This window comes from Kogia breviceps, chromosome 8 (assembly GCF_026419965.1).
Source record: "Kogia breviceps isolate mKogBre1 chromosome 8, mKogBre1 haplotype 1, whole genome shotgun sequence".
Classification (NCBI taxonomy): domain Eukaryota; kingdom Metazoa; phylum Chordata; class Mammalia; order Artiodactyla; family Physeteridae; genus Kogia; species Kogia breviceps.
This window is the reverse complement of record NC_081317.1, coordinates 100,003,983-100,020,200: the sequence shown is the minus strand read 5'-3', so window position 1 is coordinate 100,020,200 and position 16,218 is coordinate 100,003,983.

Sequence of the window (16,218 nt, the reverse complement as noted above, 5' to 3'; positions counted from 1 at the left end):
GGGCACCATGAAGAGATCAAATTCGTAGCATGCGGGTACAGCTTTCCTCTTAAGCTGTGCATTCGCAGGCAGCTTCAAGTTGTTGTTTTGTGGTTACACTGTCGTGGAGAGGCCGGCTAAGCTCACTTGAGAAGTAAAAGTGCCAGAGTTCCTTTCCGGGGAACCTTCAAGAGATCAAATATGTAGCATGCGGGTAAAAGTTTCCTCCTACGCTGTGCATTCGCAGCCAGTTTCAAGGTGTTCCATTTGTGGTTAGACTCTCGTGGAAATGCCGGCTAAGCTCACTTGGGAAATACAAGTGCCATAGTTCCTTTCCGGGGCACCATCAAGATATCAAGTTCGTAGCATGTGTGTAAAGATTTTCTCCTAAGCTGTGCATTCGCAGCCAGCTTCAAGGTGTTCCTTTTGTGGTTATACTCTCGTGCAAATGCCGGCTATGCTCACGTGAAAAGTACAAGAGCCAGAGTTCCTTTCCGGTGCACCATCAAGAGATCAAATTCGTTGCATGCGGGTAAAGGTTTCCTCCTACGCTGTGCATTCGCAGCCAGCCTGAAGGTGTTCATTTTGTGGGTAGAGTCTCGTAGAGATCCCGGGTAAGCTCACTTGGGATGTACAAGTGCCAGAGTTCCTTTCCAGGGCACCCTGAAGGGAACAAATTCGCAGCATGCGGGTAAAGCTTTCCTCCTAATCTGTGTATTCGCAGGCAGCTTCAAGGTGTTGTTTTATGGTTATACTCTCGTGGAGAGGCCGGCTAAGCTCACTTGAGAAGTACAAGTGCCAGAGATCCTTTCCGGGGCACCATCAAGAGATCAAATTCGTAGCATGCGGGTACCGCTTTCCTCCTAAGCTGTGCATTCGTAGGCAGCTTGAACGTGTTCATTTTGGGCATAGAGTATCGTGGGGATGCCGGCTAAGCTCACTTGGGAAGTACAAGTGCCAGAGTTCCTTTCCGGGGCACCATCAAGAGATCAAATTCGTAGCATGCGGGTACCGCCCTCCTCCTAAGCTGTGCATTCGCAGCCAGCTTGAACGTGTTCATTTTGTGCATAGAGTCTCATGGGGATGCCGCCTAAGCTCACTTGGGAAGTACAAGTGCCAGAGTTCCTTTCCGGGGCACCATCAAGAGATCAAATTCATAGCATGCGGGTAAAGCATTCCTCCTAAGCTGTGCATTCGCAGCCAGCTTCAAGGTGTTCCTTTTGTGGTTATACTCTCGTGGAAATGCCGGCTAAGCTCACTTGAGAAGTACAAGTGCCAGAGTTCCTTTCCGGGGCACCATCAAGAGATCAAATTCGTAGCATGCGGGTAAAGGTTTCCTCCTACGCTGTGCATTCGCAGACAGGTTAAAGGTGTTCCATTTGTGGTTAGACTCTCGTGGAAATGCCGGCTAAGCTCGCTTGGGAAATACAAGTGCCATAGTTCCTTTCAGGGGCACCATCAAGATATCAAGTTCGTAGCATGCGTGTAAAGCTTTTCTCCTAAGCTGTGCATTCGCAGCCAGGTTCAAGGTGTTCCTTTTGTGGTTATACTCTCGTGGAAATGCCCGCTAAGCTCACGTGAGAAGTACAAGAGCCAGAGTTTCTTTCCGGTGGACCATCAAGAGATCAAGTTCGTTGCATGCGGGTAAAGGTTTCCTCCTACGCTGTGCATTCGCAGCCAGCCTGAATATGTTCATTTTGTGGATAGAGTCTCGTGGGGATGCTGGCTAAGCTCACTTGGGAAGTACAAGTGCCAGAGTTCCTTTCTGGGGCACCATCAAGAGATCAAATTCGTAGCATGCGGGTAAAGCATTCCTCCTATGCTGTGGATTCGCATCCAGCTTCAAGGTGTTCCTTTTGTGGTTATACTCTCTTGGAAATGCCGGGTAAGCTCACTTGAGAAGTACAAGTGCCAGAGTTACATTCCGGGGCACCATCAAGAGATCAAATTCGTAGCATGCGGGTAAAGGTTTCCTCCTAAGCTGTGCATTCGCAGCCAGGTTCAGGGAGTTCCATTTGTGGATAGACTCTCGTGGAGATGCTTGCGAAGCTTTCTTGGGAAGTACAAGTGCCAGAGTTCCTTCCGGGGCACCATTAACAGATGAAATTCGTAGCATCCGGGTAAAGATTTCCTCCTACTCTGTGCATTCGCAGGCAGGTTAAAGGTGGTCCCTTTGTGGTTAGACTCTCGTGGAAATGCCCCCTAACCTCACGTGGGAAGAAAAAGTGCCAGAGTTCCTTTCCGGGGCACCATCAAGAGATCAAATTCGTAGCATGCGGGTAAAGATTTTCTCCTAAGCTGTGCATTCGCAGCCAGGTTCAAGGTGTTCCTTTTGTGGTTAGACTCTCGTGGAAATGCCGGCTGAGCTCACTTGAGAAGTACAAGTGCCAGAGTTCCGTTCCGCGGCAGCATCAAGAGATCAAATTCGGAGCACGCGGGTACCGCTTTCCTCCTAAGCTGTGCATTCGCAGCCAGCTTGAAGGTGTTCATTTTGTGGTTAGAGTCTCGTGGAGATGCCGGCTAAGCTCACTTGGGAAGTACAAATGCCAGAGTTCCTTTCCAGGGCACCATCAAGGGATCAAATTCGCAGCATTCGGGTAAATCTTTCCTCCTAAGCTGTGCATTCGCAGGCAGCTTCAACGTGTTGTTTTATGGTTATACTCTCGTGGAGAGGCCGGCTAAGCTCACTTGAGAAGTACAAGTGCCAGAGTTCCTTTCCGGGGAACCTTCAAGAGATCAAATTCGTAGCATGCGGGTAAAAGTTTCCTCCTACGCTGTGCATTCGCAGCCAGGTTCAAGGTGTTCCATTTGTGGTTAGACTCTCGTGGAAATGCCGGCTAAGCTCACTTGGGAAATACAAGTGCCATAGTTCCTTTCCGGGGCACCATCAAGTGATCAAGTTCGTTGCATGCGGGTAAAGGTTTCCTCCTATGCTGTGCATTCGCTGCCAGGTTCAAGGTCTTCCTTTTGCGGTTAGACTCTCGTGGAGATGCCGGCTAAACTCACTTGAGTAGTACAAGTGCCACAGTTCCTTTCCGGGGCACCATGAAGAGATCAAATTCGTAGCATGCGGGTACAGCTTTCCTCCTAAGCTGTGCATTCGCAGCCAGCTTCAAGGTGTTCCTTTTGTGGTTATACTCTCGTGGAAATGCCGGCTAAGCTCACGTGAGAAGTAGAAGAGCCAGAGTTCCTTTCCGGTAGACCATCAAGTGATCAAGTTCGTTGCATGCGGTTAAAGGTTTCCTCCTATGCTGTGCATTCGCAGCCAGCCTGAATATGTTCATTTTGTGGATAGAGTCTCGTGGGGATTCTGGCTAAGCTCACTTGGGAAGGACAAATGCCAGAGTTCCTTTCCGGGGCACCATCAAGAGATCAAATTCGTAGCATGCGGGTAAAGCATTCCTCCTAAGCTGTGGATTCGCAGCCAGCTTCAAGGTGTTCCTTTTGTGGTTATACTCTCTTGGAAATGCCGGCTAAGCTCACTTGAGAAGTACAAGTGCCAGAGTTCCTTTCCGGGGCACCATCAAGAGATCAAATACGTAGCATGCGGGTACTGCTTTCCTCCTAAGCTGTGCATTCGCAGCCAGGTTCAAGGAGTTCCATTTGTGGATAGACTCTCGTGGAGATGCTGGCGAAGCTTTCTTGGGAAGTACAAGTGCCAGAGTTCCTTTCCGGTGCACCATTAACAGATGAAATTCGTAGCATGCGGGTAAAGATTTCCTCCTACTCTGTGCATTCGCAGGCAGGTTCAAGATGTTCCCTTTGTGGTTAGACTCTCGTGGAAATGCCCCCTAGGCTCACTTGGGAAGAAAAAGTGCCAGAGTTCCTTTCCGGGGCACCATCAAGAGATCAAATTCGTAGCATGCGGGTAAAGATTTTCTCCTAAGCTGTGAATTCGCAGCCAGGTTCAAGGTTTTCCTTTTGTGGTTAGACTCTCGTGGAAATGCCGGCTGAGCTCACTTGAGAATTACAAGTGCCAGAGTTCCTTTCCGGGGCACCATCAAGAGATCAAATTCGTTGCATGCGGAAAAAGGTTTCCTCCTACGCTGTGCATTCGCAGCCAGCCTGAAGGTGTTCATTTTGTGGATAGAGTCTCGTCGGGATGCCGGCTAAGCTCACTTGGGAAGTACAAGTGCCAGAGTTCCTTTCCGGGGCAGCATCAAGAGATCAAATTCGGAGCATGCGGGTACCGCTTTCCTCCTAAGCTGTGCATTCGCAGCCAGCTTGAAGGTGTTCATTTTGTGGATAGAGTCTCGTGGAGATGCCGGCTAAGCTCACTTGGGAAGTAGAAATGCCAGAGTTCCTTTCCAGGGCACCATCAAGGGATCAAATTCGCAGCATTCGGGTAAATCTTTGCTCCTAAGCTGTGCATTCGCAGGCAGCTTCAACGTGTTGTTTTATGGTTATACTCTCGTGGAGAGGCCGGCTAAGCTCACTTGGGAAGTACAAGTGCCAGAGTTCCTTTCCAGGGCACCATCAAAGGATCAAATTCGTTGCATGCGGGAAAAGGTTTCCTCCTACGCTGTGCATTCGCAGCCAGCCTGAAGGTCTTCATTTTGTGGATAGAGTCTCGTAGGGATGCCTGCTAAGCTCACTTGGGAAGTACAAGTGCCAGAGTTCCTTTCCGGGGCACCATCAAGAGATCAAATTCGTAGCATGCGGGTAAAGCTTTCCTCATAAGCTGTGCATTCGCAGCCAGCTTCAAGGTCTTCCTTTTGTGGTTATACTCTTGTGGAAATGCCGGCTAAGCTCACTTGAGAAGTACAAGTGCCAGAGTTTTTCTGGGGCACCATCAAGAGATCAAATTCGTAGCATGCGGGTAAAGGTTTCCTCCTATGCTGTGCATTCGCTGCCAGGTTCAAGGTGTTCCTTTTGTGGTTAGACTCTCGTGGAGATGCCGGCTAAACTCACTTGAGTAGTACAAGTGCCAGAGTTCCTTTCCGGGGCACCATGAAGAGATCAAATTCGTAGCACGCGGGTACAGCTTTCCTCCTAAGCTGTGCATTCGCAGGCACCTTCAAGTTGTTGTTTTGTGGTTACACTGTCCTGGAGAGGCCGGCTAAGCTCACTTGAGAAGTAAAAGTGCCAGAGTTCCTTTCCGGGGAACCTTCAAGAGATCAAATTCGTAGCATGCGGGTAAATTTTCCTCCTACGCTGTGCATTCGCAGCCAGGTTCAAGGTGTTCCATTTGTGGTTAGACTCTCGTGGAAATGCCGGCTAAGCTCACTTGGGAAATACAAGTGCCATAGTTCCTTTCCGGGGCACCATCAAGTGATCAAGTTCGTTGCATGCGGGTAAAGGTTTCCTCCTATGCTGTGCATTCGCTGCCAGGTTCAAGGTGTTCCTTTTGTGGTTAGACTCTCGTGGAGATGCCGGCTAAACTCACTTGAGTAGTACAAGTGCCAGAGTTCCTTTCTGGGGCACCATGAAGGGATCAAGTTCGTAGCATGCGGGTACAGCTTTCCTCCTAAGCTGTGCATTCGCAGCCAGCTTCAAGGTGTTCCTTTTGTGGTTATACTCTCGTGGAAATGCTGGCTAAGCTCACGTGAGAAGTACAAGAGCCAGAGTTCCTTTCCAGTGCACCATCAAGAGATCAAATTCGTTGCATGCGGGTAAAGGTTTCCTCCTACGCTGTGCATTCGCAGCCAGCCTGAAGGTGTTCATTTTGTGGGTAGGGTCTCGTGGAGATGCCGGGTAAGCTCACTTGGGAAGTACAAGTGCCAGAGTTCCTTTCCAGGGCACCATCAAAGGATCAAATTCGCAGCATGCGGATAAAGCTTTCCTCCTATGCTGTGCATTCGCAGCCAGCTTGAAGGTGTACATTTTGGTGATAGAGTCTCGTGGACATGCCGGCTAAGCTCAGTTGGGAAGTACAAGTGCCAGAGTTCCTTTCCAGGGCACCATGAAGAGATCAAATTCGCAGCATGCGGGTAAAGCTTTCCTCCTAAGCTGTGCATTCGCAGGCAGCTTCAAGGTGTTGTTTTATGGTTATTCTCTCGTGGAGAGGCCGGCTAAGCTCACTTGAGAAGTACAAGTGCCAGAGTTCCTTTCCGGGGCACCATCAAGAGATCAAATTCGTAGCATGCGGGTACCGCTTTCCTCCTAAGCTGTGCATTCGCAGGCAGCTTGAACGTGTTCATTTTGTGCATAGAGTCTCGTGGGGATGCCGGCTAAGCTCACTTGGGAAGTACAAGTGCCAGAGTTCCTTTCCGGGGCACCATCAGGAGATCAAATTCGTAGCATGCGGGTAAAGCATTCCTCCTAAGCTGTGCATTCGCAGCCAGCTTCAGGGTGTTCCTTTTGTGGTTATACTCTCGTGGAAATGCCGGCTAAGCTCACTTGAGAAGTACAAGTGCCAGAGTTCCTTTCCGGGGCACCATAAAGAGATCAAATTCGTAGCATGCGGGTAAAGGTTTCCTCCTACGCTGTGCATTCGCAGCCAGGTTCAAGGTGTTCCATTTGTGGTTAGCCTCTCGTGGAGATGCCGGCTAAGCTCACCTGAGAAGTACAAGTGCCAGAGTTCCTTTCCGGGGCACCATGAAGAGATCAAATTCGTAGCATGCGGGTACCGCTTTCCTCCTAAGCTGTGCATTCGCAGCCAGCATCAAGGAGTTCCATTTGTGGATAGACTCTCGTGGAGATGCTGGCGAAGCTTTCTTGGGAAGTACAACTGCCAGAGTTCCTTTCCGGGGCACAATCAACAAATGAAATTCGTAGCATGCGGGTAAAGATTTCCTGCTACGCTGTGCATTCGCAGGCAGGCTAATGGTGTTCTTTTTGTGGTTAGACTCTCGTGGAAATGCCCACTAATCTCACTTGGGAAGAACAAGTGCCAGAGTTCCTTTCCAGGGCACCATCAAGAGATCAAATTTGTTGCATGCGGGAAAAGTTTTCCTCCTATGCTGTGCATTCACAGCCAGCCTGAAGGTGTTCATTTTGTGGATAGAGTCTCGTAGGGATGCCTGCTAAGCTCACTTGGGAGTTACAAGTTCCAGAGTTCCTTTCCGGGGCACCATCAAGAGATCAAATTCGTAGCATGCGGGTAAAGCTTTCCTCATAAGCTGTGCATTCGCAGCCAGCTTCAAGGTGTTCATTTTGTGGTTATACTCTTGTGGAAATGCCGGCTAAGCTCACTTGAGAAGTACAAGTGCCAGAGTTTTTCTGGGGCACCATCAAGAGATCAAATTCGTAGCATGCGGGTAAAGGTTTCCTCCTATGCTGTGCATTCGCTGCCAGGTTCAAGGTGTTCCTTTTGTGGTTAGACTCTCGTGGAGATGCTGTCTAAACTCACTTGAGTAGTACAAGTGCCAGAGTTCCTTTCCGGGGCACCATGAAGAGATCAAATTCGTAGCATGCGGGTACAGCTTTCCTCTTAAGCTGTGCATTCGCAGGCAGCTTCAAGTTGTTGTTTTGTGGTTACACTGTCGTGGAGAGGCCGGCTAAGCTCACTTGAGAAGTAAAAGTGCCAGAGTTCCTTTCCGGGGAACCTTCAAGAGATCAAATATGTAGCATGCGGGTAAAAGTTTCCTCCTACGCTGTGCATTCGCAGCCAGTTTCAAGGTGTTCCATTTGTGGTTAGACTCTCGTGGAAATGCCGGCTAAGCTCACTTGGGAAATACAAGTGCCATAGTTCCTTTCCGGGGCACCATCAAGATATCAAGTTCGTAGCATGTGTGTAAAGATTTTCTCCTAAGCTGTGCATTCGCAGCCAGCTTCAAGGTGTTCCTTTTGTGGTTATACTCTCGTGCAAATGCCGGCTATGCTCACGTGAAAAGTACAAGAGCCAGAGTTCCTTTCCGGTGCACCATCAAGAGATCAAATTCGTTGCATGCGGGTAAAGGTTTCCTCCTACGCTGTGCATTCGCAGCCAGCCTGAAGGTGTTCATTTTGTGGGTAGAGTCTCGTAGAGATCCCGGGTAAGCTCACTTGGGATGTACAAGTGCCAGAGTTCCTTTCCAGGGCACCCTGAAGGGAACAAATTCGCAGCATGCGGGTAAAGCTTTCCTCCTAATCTGTGTATTCGCAGGCAGCTTCAAGGTGTTGTTTTATGGTTATACTCTCGTGGAGAGGCCGGCTAAGCTCACTTGAGAAGTACAAGTGCCAGAGATCCTTTCCGGGGCACCATCAAGAGATCAAATTCGTAGCATGCGGGTACCGCTTTCCTCCTAAGCTGTGCATTCGTAGGCAGCTTGAACGTGTTCATTTTGGGCATAGAGTATCGTGGGGATGCCGGCTAAGCTCACTTGGGAAGTACAAGTGCCAGAGTTCCTTTCCGGGGCACCATCAAGAGATCAAATTCGTAGCATGCGGGTACCGCCCTCCTCCTAAGCTGTGCATTCGCAGCCAGCTTGAACGTGTTCATTTTGTGCATAGAGTCTCATGGGGATGCCGCCTAAGCTCACTTGGGAAGTACAAGTGCCAGAGTTCCTTTCCGGGGCACCATCAAGAGATCAAATTCATAGCATGCGGGTAAAGCATTCCTCCTAAGCTGTGCATTCGCAGCCAGCTTCAAGGTGTTCCTTTTGTGGTTATACTCTCGTGGAAATGCCGGCTAAGCTCACTTGAGAAGTACAAGTGCCAGAGTTCCTTTCCGGGGCACCATCAAGAGATCAAATTCGTAGCATGCGGGTAAAGGTTTCCTCCTACGCTGTGCATTCGCAGACAGGTTAAAGGTGTTCCATTTGTGGTTAGACTCTCGTGGAAATGCCGGCTAAGCTCGCTTGGGAAATACAAGTGCCATAGTTCCTTTCAGGGGCACCATCAAGATATCAAGTTCGTAGCATGCGTGTAAAGCTTTTCTCCTAAGCTGTGCATTCGCAGCCAGGTTCAAGGTGTTCCTTTTGTGGTTATACTCTCGTGGAAATGCCCGCTAAGCTCACGTGAGAAGTACAAGAGCCAGAGTTTCTTTCCGGTGGACCATCAAGAGATCAAGTTCGTTGCATGCGGGTAAAGGTTTCCTCCTACGCTGTGCATTCGCAGCCAGCCTGAATATGTTCATTTTGTGGATAGAGTCTCGTGGGGATGCTGGCTAAGCTCACTTGGGAAGTACAAGTGCCAGAGTTCCTTTCTGGGGCACCATCAAGAGATCAAATTCGTAGCATGCGGGTAAAGCATTCCTCCTATGCTGTGGATTCGCATCCAGCTTCAAGGTGTTCCTTTTGTGGTTATACTCTCTTGGAAATGCCGGGTAAGCTCACTTGAGAAGTACAAGTGCCAGAGTTACATTCCGGGGCACCATCAAGAGATCAAATTCGTAGCATGCGGGTAAAGGTTTCCTCCTAAGCTGTGCATTCGCAGCCAGGTTCAGGGAGTTCCATTTGTGGATAGACTCTCGTGGAGATGCTTGCGAAGCTTTCTTGGGAAGTACAAGTGCCAGAGTTCCTTCCGGGGCACCATTAACAGATGAAATTCGTAGCATCCGGGTAAAGATTTCCTCCTACTCTGTGCATTCGCAGGCAGGTTAAAGGTGGTCCCTTTGTGGTTAGACTCTCGTGGAAATGCCCCCTAACCTCACGTGGGAAGAAAAAGTGCCAGAGTTCCTTTCCGGGGCACCATCAAGAGATCAAATTCGTAGCATGCGGGTAAAGATTTTCTCCTAAGCTGTGCATTCGCAGCCAGGTTCAAGGTGTTCCTTTTGTGGTTAGACTCTCGTGGAAATGCCGGCTGAGCTCACTTGAGAAGTACAAGTGCCAGAGTTCCGTTCCGCGGCAGCATCAAGAGATCAAATTCGGAGCACGCGGGTACCGCTTTCCTCCTAAGCTGTGCATTCGCAGCCAGCTTGAAGGTGTTCATTTTGTGGTTAGAGTCTCGTGGAGATGCCGGCTAAGCTCACTTGGGAAGTACAAATGCCAGAGTTCCTTTCCAGGGCACCATCAAGGGATCAAATTCGCAGCATTCGGGTAAATCTTTCCTCCTAAGCTGTGCATTCGCAGGCAGCTTCAACGTGTTGTTTTATGGTTATACTCTCGTGGAGAGGCCGGCTAAGCTCACTTGAGAAGTACAAGTGCCAGAGTTCCTTTCCGGGGAACCTTCAAGAGATCAAATTCGTAGCATGCGGGTAAAAGTTTCCTCCTACGCTGTGCATTCGCAGCCAGGTTCAAGGTGTTCCATTTGTGGTTAGACTCTCGTGGAAATGCCGGCTAAGCTCACTTGGGAAATACAAGTGCCATAGTTCCTTTCCGGGGCACCATCAAGTGATCAAGTTCGTTGCATGCGGGTAAAGGTTTCCTCCTATGCTGTGCATTCGCTGCCAGGTTCAAGGTCTTCCTTTTGCGGTTAGACTCTCGTGGAGATGCCGGCTAAACTCACTTGAGTAGTACAAGTGCCACAGTTCCTTTCCGGGGCACCATGAAGAGATCAAATTCGTAGCATGCGGGTACAGCTTTCCTCCTAAGCTGTGCATTCGCAGCCAGCTTCAAGGTGTTCCTTTTGTGGTTATACTCTCGTGGAAATGCCGGCTAAGCTCACGTGAGAAGTAGAAGAGCCAGAGTTCCTTTCCGGTAGACCATCAAGTGATCAAGTTCGTTGCATGCGGTTAAAGGTTTCCTCCTATGCTGTGCATTCGCAGCCAGCCTGAATATGTTCATTTTGTGGATAGAGTCTCGTGGGGATTCTGGCTAAGCTCACTTGGGAAGGACAAATGCCAGAGTTCCTTTCCGGGGCACCATCAAGAGATCAAATTCGTAGCATGCGGGTAAAGCATTCCTCCTAAGCTGTGGATTCGCAGCCAGCTTCAAGGTGTTCCTTTTGTGGTTATACTCTCTTGGAAATGCCGGCTAAGCTCACTTGAGAAGTACAAGTGCCAGAGTTCCTTTCCGGGGCACCATCAAGAGATCAAATACGTAGCATGCGGGTACTGCTTTCCTCCTAAGCTGTGCATTCGCAGCCAGGTTCAAGGAGTTCCATTTGTGGATAGACTCTCGTGGAGATGCTGGCGAAGCTTTCTTGGGAAGTACAAGTGCCAGAGTTCCTTTCCGGTGCACCATTAACAGATGAAATTCGTAGCATGCGGGTAAAGATTTCCTCCTACTCTGTGCATTCGCAGGCAGGTTCAAGATGTTCCCTTTGTGGTTAGACTCTCGTGGAAATGCCCCCTAGGCTCACTTGGGAAGAAAAAGTGCCAGAGTTCCTTTCCGGGGCACCATCAAGAGATCAAATTCGTAGCATGCGGGTAAAGATTTTCTCCTAAGCTGTGAATTCGCAGCCAGGTTCAAGGTTTTCCTTTTGTGGTTAGACTCTCGTGGAAATGCCGGCTGAGCTCACTTGAGAATTACAAGTGCCAGAGTTCCTTTCCGGGGCACCATCAAGAGATCAAATTCGTTGCATGCGGAAAAAGGTTTCCTCCTACGCTGTGCATTCGCAGCCAGCCTGAAGGTGTTCATTTTGTGGATAGAGTCTCGTCGGGATGCCGGCTAAGCTCACTTGGGAAGTACAAGTGCCAGAGTTCCTTTCCGGGGCAGCATCAAGAGATCAAATTCGGAGCATGCGGGTACCGCTTTCCTCCTAAGCTGTGCATTCGCAGCCAGCTTGAAGGTGTTCATTTTGTGGATAGAGTCTCGTGGAGATGCCGGCTAAGCTCACTTGGGAAGTAGAAATGCCAGAGTTCCTTTCCAGGGCACCATCAAGGGATCAAATTCGCAGCATTCGGGTAAATCTTTGCTCCTAAGCTGTGCATTCGCAGGCAGCTTCAACGTGTTGTTTTATGGTTATACTCTCGTGGAGAGGCCGGCTAAGCTCACTTGGGAAGTACAAGTGCCAGAGTTCCTTTCCAGGGCACCATCAAAGGATCAAATTCGTTGCATGCGGGAAAAGGTTTCCTCCTACGCTGTGCATTCGCAGCCAGCCTGAAGGTCTTCATTTTGTGGATAGAGTCTCGTAGGGATGCCTGCTAAGCTCACTTGGGAAGTACAAGTGCCAGAGTTCCTTTCCGGGGCACCATCAAGAGATCAAATTCGTAGCATGCGGGTAAAGCTTTCCTCATAAGCTGTGCATTCGCAGCCAGCTTCAAGGTCTTCCTTTTGTGGTTATACTCTTGTGGAAATGCCGGCTAAGCTCACTTGAGAAGTACAAGTGCCAGAGTTTTTCTGGGGCACCATCAAGAGATCAAATTCGTAGCATGCGGGTAAAGGTTTCCTCCTATGCTGTGCATTCGCTGCCAGGTTCAAGGTGTTCCTTTTGTGGTTAGACTCTCGTGGAGATGCCGGCTAAACTCACTTGAGTAGTACAAGTGCCAGAGTTCCTTTCCGGGGCACCATGAAGAGATCAAATTCGTAGCACGCGGGTACAGCTTTCCTCCTAAGCTGTGCATTCGCAGGCACCTTCAAGTTGTTGTTTTGTGGTTACACTGTCCTGGAGAGGCCGGCTAAGCTCACTTGAGAAGTAAAAGTGCCAGAGTTCCTTTCCGGGGAACCTTCAAGAGATCAAATTCGTAGCATGCGGGTAAATTTTCCTCCTACGCTGTGCATTCGCAGCCAGGTTCAAGGTGTTCCATTTGTGGTTAGACTCTCGTGGAAATGCCGGCTAAGCTCACTTGGGAAATACAAGTGCCATAGTTCCTTTCCGGGGCACCATCAAGTGATCAAGTTCGTTGCATGCGGGTAAAGGTTTCCTCCTATGCTGTGCATTCGCTGCCAGGTTCAAGGTGTTCCTTTTGTGGTTAGACTCTCGTGGAGATGCCGGCTAAACTCACTTGAGTAGTACAAGTGCCAGAGTTCCTTTCTGGGGCACCATGAAGGGATCAAGTTCGTAGCATGCGGGTACAGCTTTCCTCCTAAGCTGTGCATTCGCAGCCAGCTTCAAGGTGTTCCTTTTGTGGTTATACTCTCGTGGAAATGCTGGCTAAGCTCACGTGAGAAGTACAAGAGCCAGAGTTCCTTTCCAGTGCACCATCAAGAGATCAAATTCGTTGCATGCGGGTAAAGGTTTCCTCCTACGCTGTGCATTCGCAGCCAGCCTGAAGGTGTTCATTTTGTGGGTAGGGTCTCGTGGAGATGCCGGGTAAGCTCACTTGGGAAGTACAAGTGCCAGAGTTCCTTTCCAGGGCACCATCAAAGGATCAAATTCGCAGCATGCGGATAAAGCTTTCCTCCTATGCTGTGCATTCGCAGCCAGCTTGAAGGTGTACATTTTGGTGATAGAGTCTCGTGGACATGCCGGCTAAGCTCAGTTGGGAAGTACAAGTGCCAGAGTTCCTTTCCAGGGCACCATGAAGAGATCAAATTCGCAGCATGCGGGTAAAGCTTTCCTCCTAAGCTGTGCATTCGCAGGCAGCTTCAAGGTGTTGTTTTATGGTTATTCTCTCGTGGAGAGGCCGGCTAAGCTCACTTGAGAAGTACAAGTGCCAGAGTTCCTTTCCGGGGCACCATCAAGAGATCAAATTCGTAGCATGCGGGTACCGCTTTCCTCCTAAGCTGTGCATTCGCAGGCAGCTTGAACGTGTTCATTTTGTGCATAGAGTCTCGTGGGGATGCCGGCTAAGCTCACTTGGGAAGTACAAGTGCCAGAGTTCCTTTCCGGGGCACCATCAGGAGATCAAATTCGTAGCATGCGGGTAAAGCATTCCTCCTAAGCTGTGCATTCGCAGCCAGCTTCAGGGTGTTCCTTTTGTGGTTATACTCTCGTGGAAATGCCGGCTAAGCTCACTTGAGAAGTACAAGTGCCAGAGTTCCTTTCCGGGGCACCATAAAGAGATCAAATTCGTAGCATGCGGGTAAAGGTTTCCTCCTACGCTGTGCATTCGCAGCCAGGTTCAAGGTGTTCCATTTGTGGTTAGCCTCTCGTGGAGATGCCGGCTAAGCTCACCTGAGAAGTACAAGTGCCAGAGTTCCTTTCCGGGGCACCATGAAGAGATCAAATTCGTAGCATGCGGGTACCGCTTTCCTCCTAAGCTGTGCATTCGCAGCCAGCATCAAGGAGTTCCATTTGTGGATAGACTCTCGTGGAGATGCTGGCGAAGCTTTCTTGGGAAGTACAACTGCCAGAGTTCCTTTCCGGGGCACAATCAACAAATGAAATTCGTAGCATGCGGGTAAAGATTTCCTGCTACGCTGTGCATTCGCAGGCAGGCTAATGGTGTTCTTTTTGTGGTTAGACTCTCGTGGAAATGCCCACTAATCTCACTTGGGAAGAACAAGTGCCAGAGTTCCTTTCCAGGGCACCATCAAGAGATCAAATTTGTTGCATGCGGGAAAAGTTTTCCTCCTATGCTGTGCATTCACAGCCAGCCTGAAGGTGTTCATTTTGTGGATAGAGTCTCGTAGGGATGCCTGCTAAGCTCACTTGGGAGTTACAAGTTCCAGAGTTCCTTTCCGGGGCACCATCAAGAGATCAAATTCGTAGCATGCGGGTAAAGCTTTCCTCATAAGCTGTGCATTCGCAGCCAGCTTCAAGGTGTTCATTTTGTGGTTATACTCTTGTGGAAATGCCGGCTAAGCTCACTTGAGAAGTACAAGTGCCAGAGTTTTTCTGGGGCACCATCAAGAGATCAAATTCGTAGCATGCGGGTAAAGGTTTCCTCCTATGCTGTGCATTCGCTGCCAGGTTCAAGGTGTTCCTTTTGTGGTTAGACTCTCGTGGAGATGCTGTCTAAACTCACTTGAGTAGTACAAGTGCCAGAGTTCCTTTCCGGGGCACCATGAAGAGATCAAATTCGTAGAATGCGGGTACAGCTTTCCTCCTAAGCTGTGCATTCGCAGGCAGCTTCAAGTTGTTGTTTTGTGGTTACACTGTCGTGGAGAGGCCGGCTAAGCTCACTTGAGAAGTAAAAGTGCCAGAGTTCCTTTCCGGGGAACCTTCAAGAGATCAAATTCGTAGCATGCGGGTAAAAGTTTCCTCCTACCTTGTGCATTCGCAGCCAGGTTCAAGGTGTTCCATTTGTGGTTAGACTCTCGTGCAAATGCCGGCTAAGCTCACTTGGGAAATACAAGTGCCATAGTTCCTTTCCGGGGCACCATCAAGATATCATGTTCGTAGCATGTGTGTAAAGATTTTCTCCTAAGCTGTGCATTCGCAGCCAGCTTCAAGGTGTTCCTTTTGTGGTTATACTCTCGTGGAAATGCCGGCTAAGCTCACGTGAGAATTACAAGAGCCAGAGTTCCTTTCCAGTGCACCATCAAGAGATCAAATTCGTTGCATGCGGGTAAAGGTTTCCTCCTACGCTGTGCATTCGCAGCCAGCCTGAAGGTGTTCATTTTGTGGGTAGAGTCTCGTGGAGATGCTGGGTAAGCTCACTTGGGAAGTACAAGTGCCAGAGTTCCTTTCCAGGGCACCATCAAGGGATCAAATTCGCAGCATGCGGGTAAAGCTTTCCTCCTATGCTGTGCATTCGCAGCCAGCTTGAAGGTGTACATTTTGTGGATAGAGACTCGTGGACATGCCGGCTAAGCTCACTTGGGAAGTACAAGTGCCAGAGTTCCTTTCCAGGGCACCCTGAAGGGAACAAATTCGCAGCATGCGGGTAAAGCTTTCCTCCTAATCTGTGCATTCGCAGGCAGCTTCAAGGTGTTGTTTTATGGATATACTCTCGTGGAGAGGCCGGCTAAGCTCACTTGAGAAGTACAAGTGCCAGAGTTCCTTTCCGGGGCACCATCAAGAGATCAAATTCGTAGCATGCGGGTACCGCTTTCCTCCTAAGCTGTGCATTCGCAGGCAGCTTGAACGTGTTCATTTTGTGCATAGAGTCTCGTGGGGATGCCGGCTAAGCTCACTTGGGAAGTACAAGTGCCAGAGTTCCTTTCCGGGGCACCATGAAGAGATCAAATTCGTAGCATGCGGGTAACGATTTCCTCCTAAGCTGTGCATTCGCAGCCAGCATCAAGGAGTTCCATTTGTGGATAGACTCTCGTGGAGATGCTGGCGAAGCTTTCTTGGGAAGAACAAGTGCCAGAGTTCCTTTCCGGGGCACCATGAAGAGATCAACTTCGTAGCATGAGGGTACAGCTTTCCTCCTAAGCTGTGCATTCGCAGCCAGCTTCAATGTGTTCCTTTTGTGGTTATACTCTCGTGGAAATGCTGGCTAAGCTCACGTGAGAAGTACAAGTGCCAGAGTTCCTTTCCGATTCACCATCAAGAGATCAAATTCGTTGCATGCGGGTAAAGGTTTCCTCCTACGCTGTGCATTCGCAGCCAGCCTGAAGGTGTTCATTTTGTGGGTAGAGTCTCGTGGAGATGCCGGGTAAGCACACTTGGGAAGTACAAGTGCCAGAGTTCCTTTCCAGGGCACCATCAAGGGATCAAATTCGC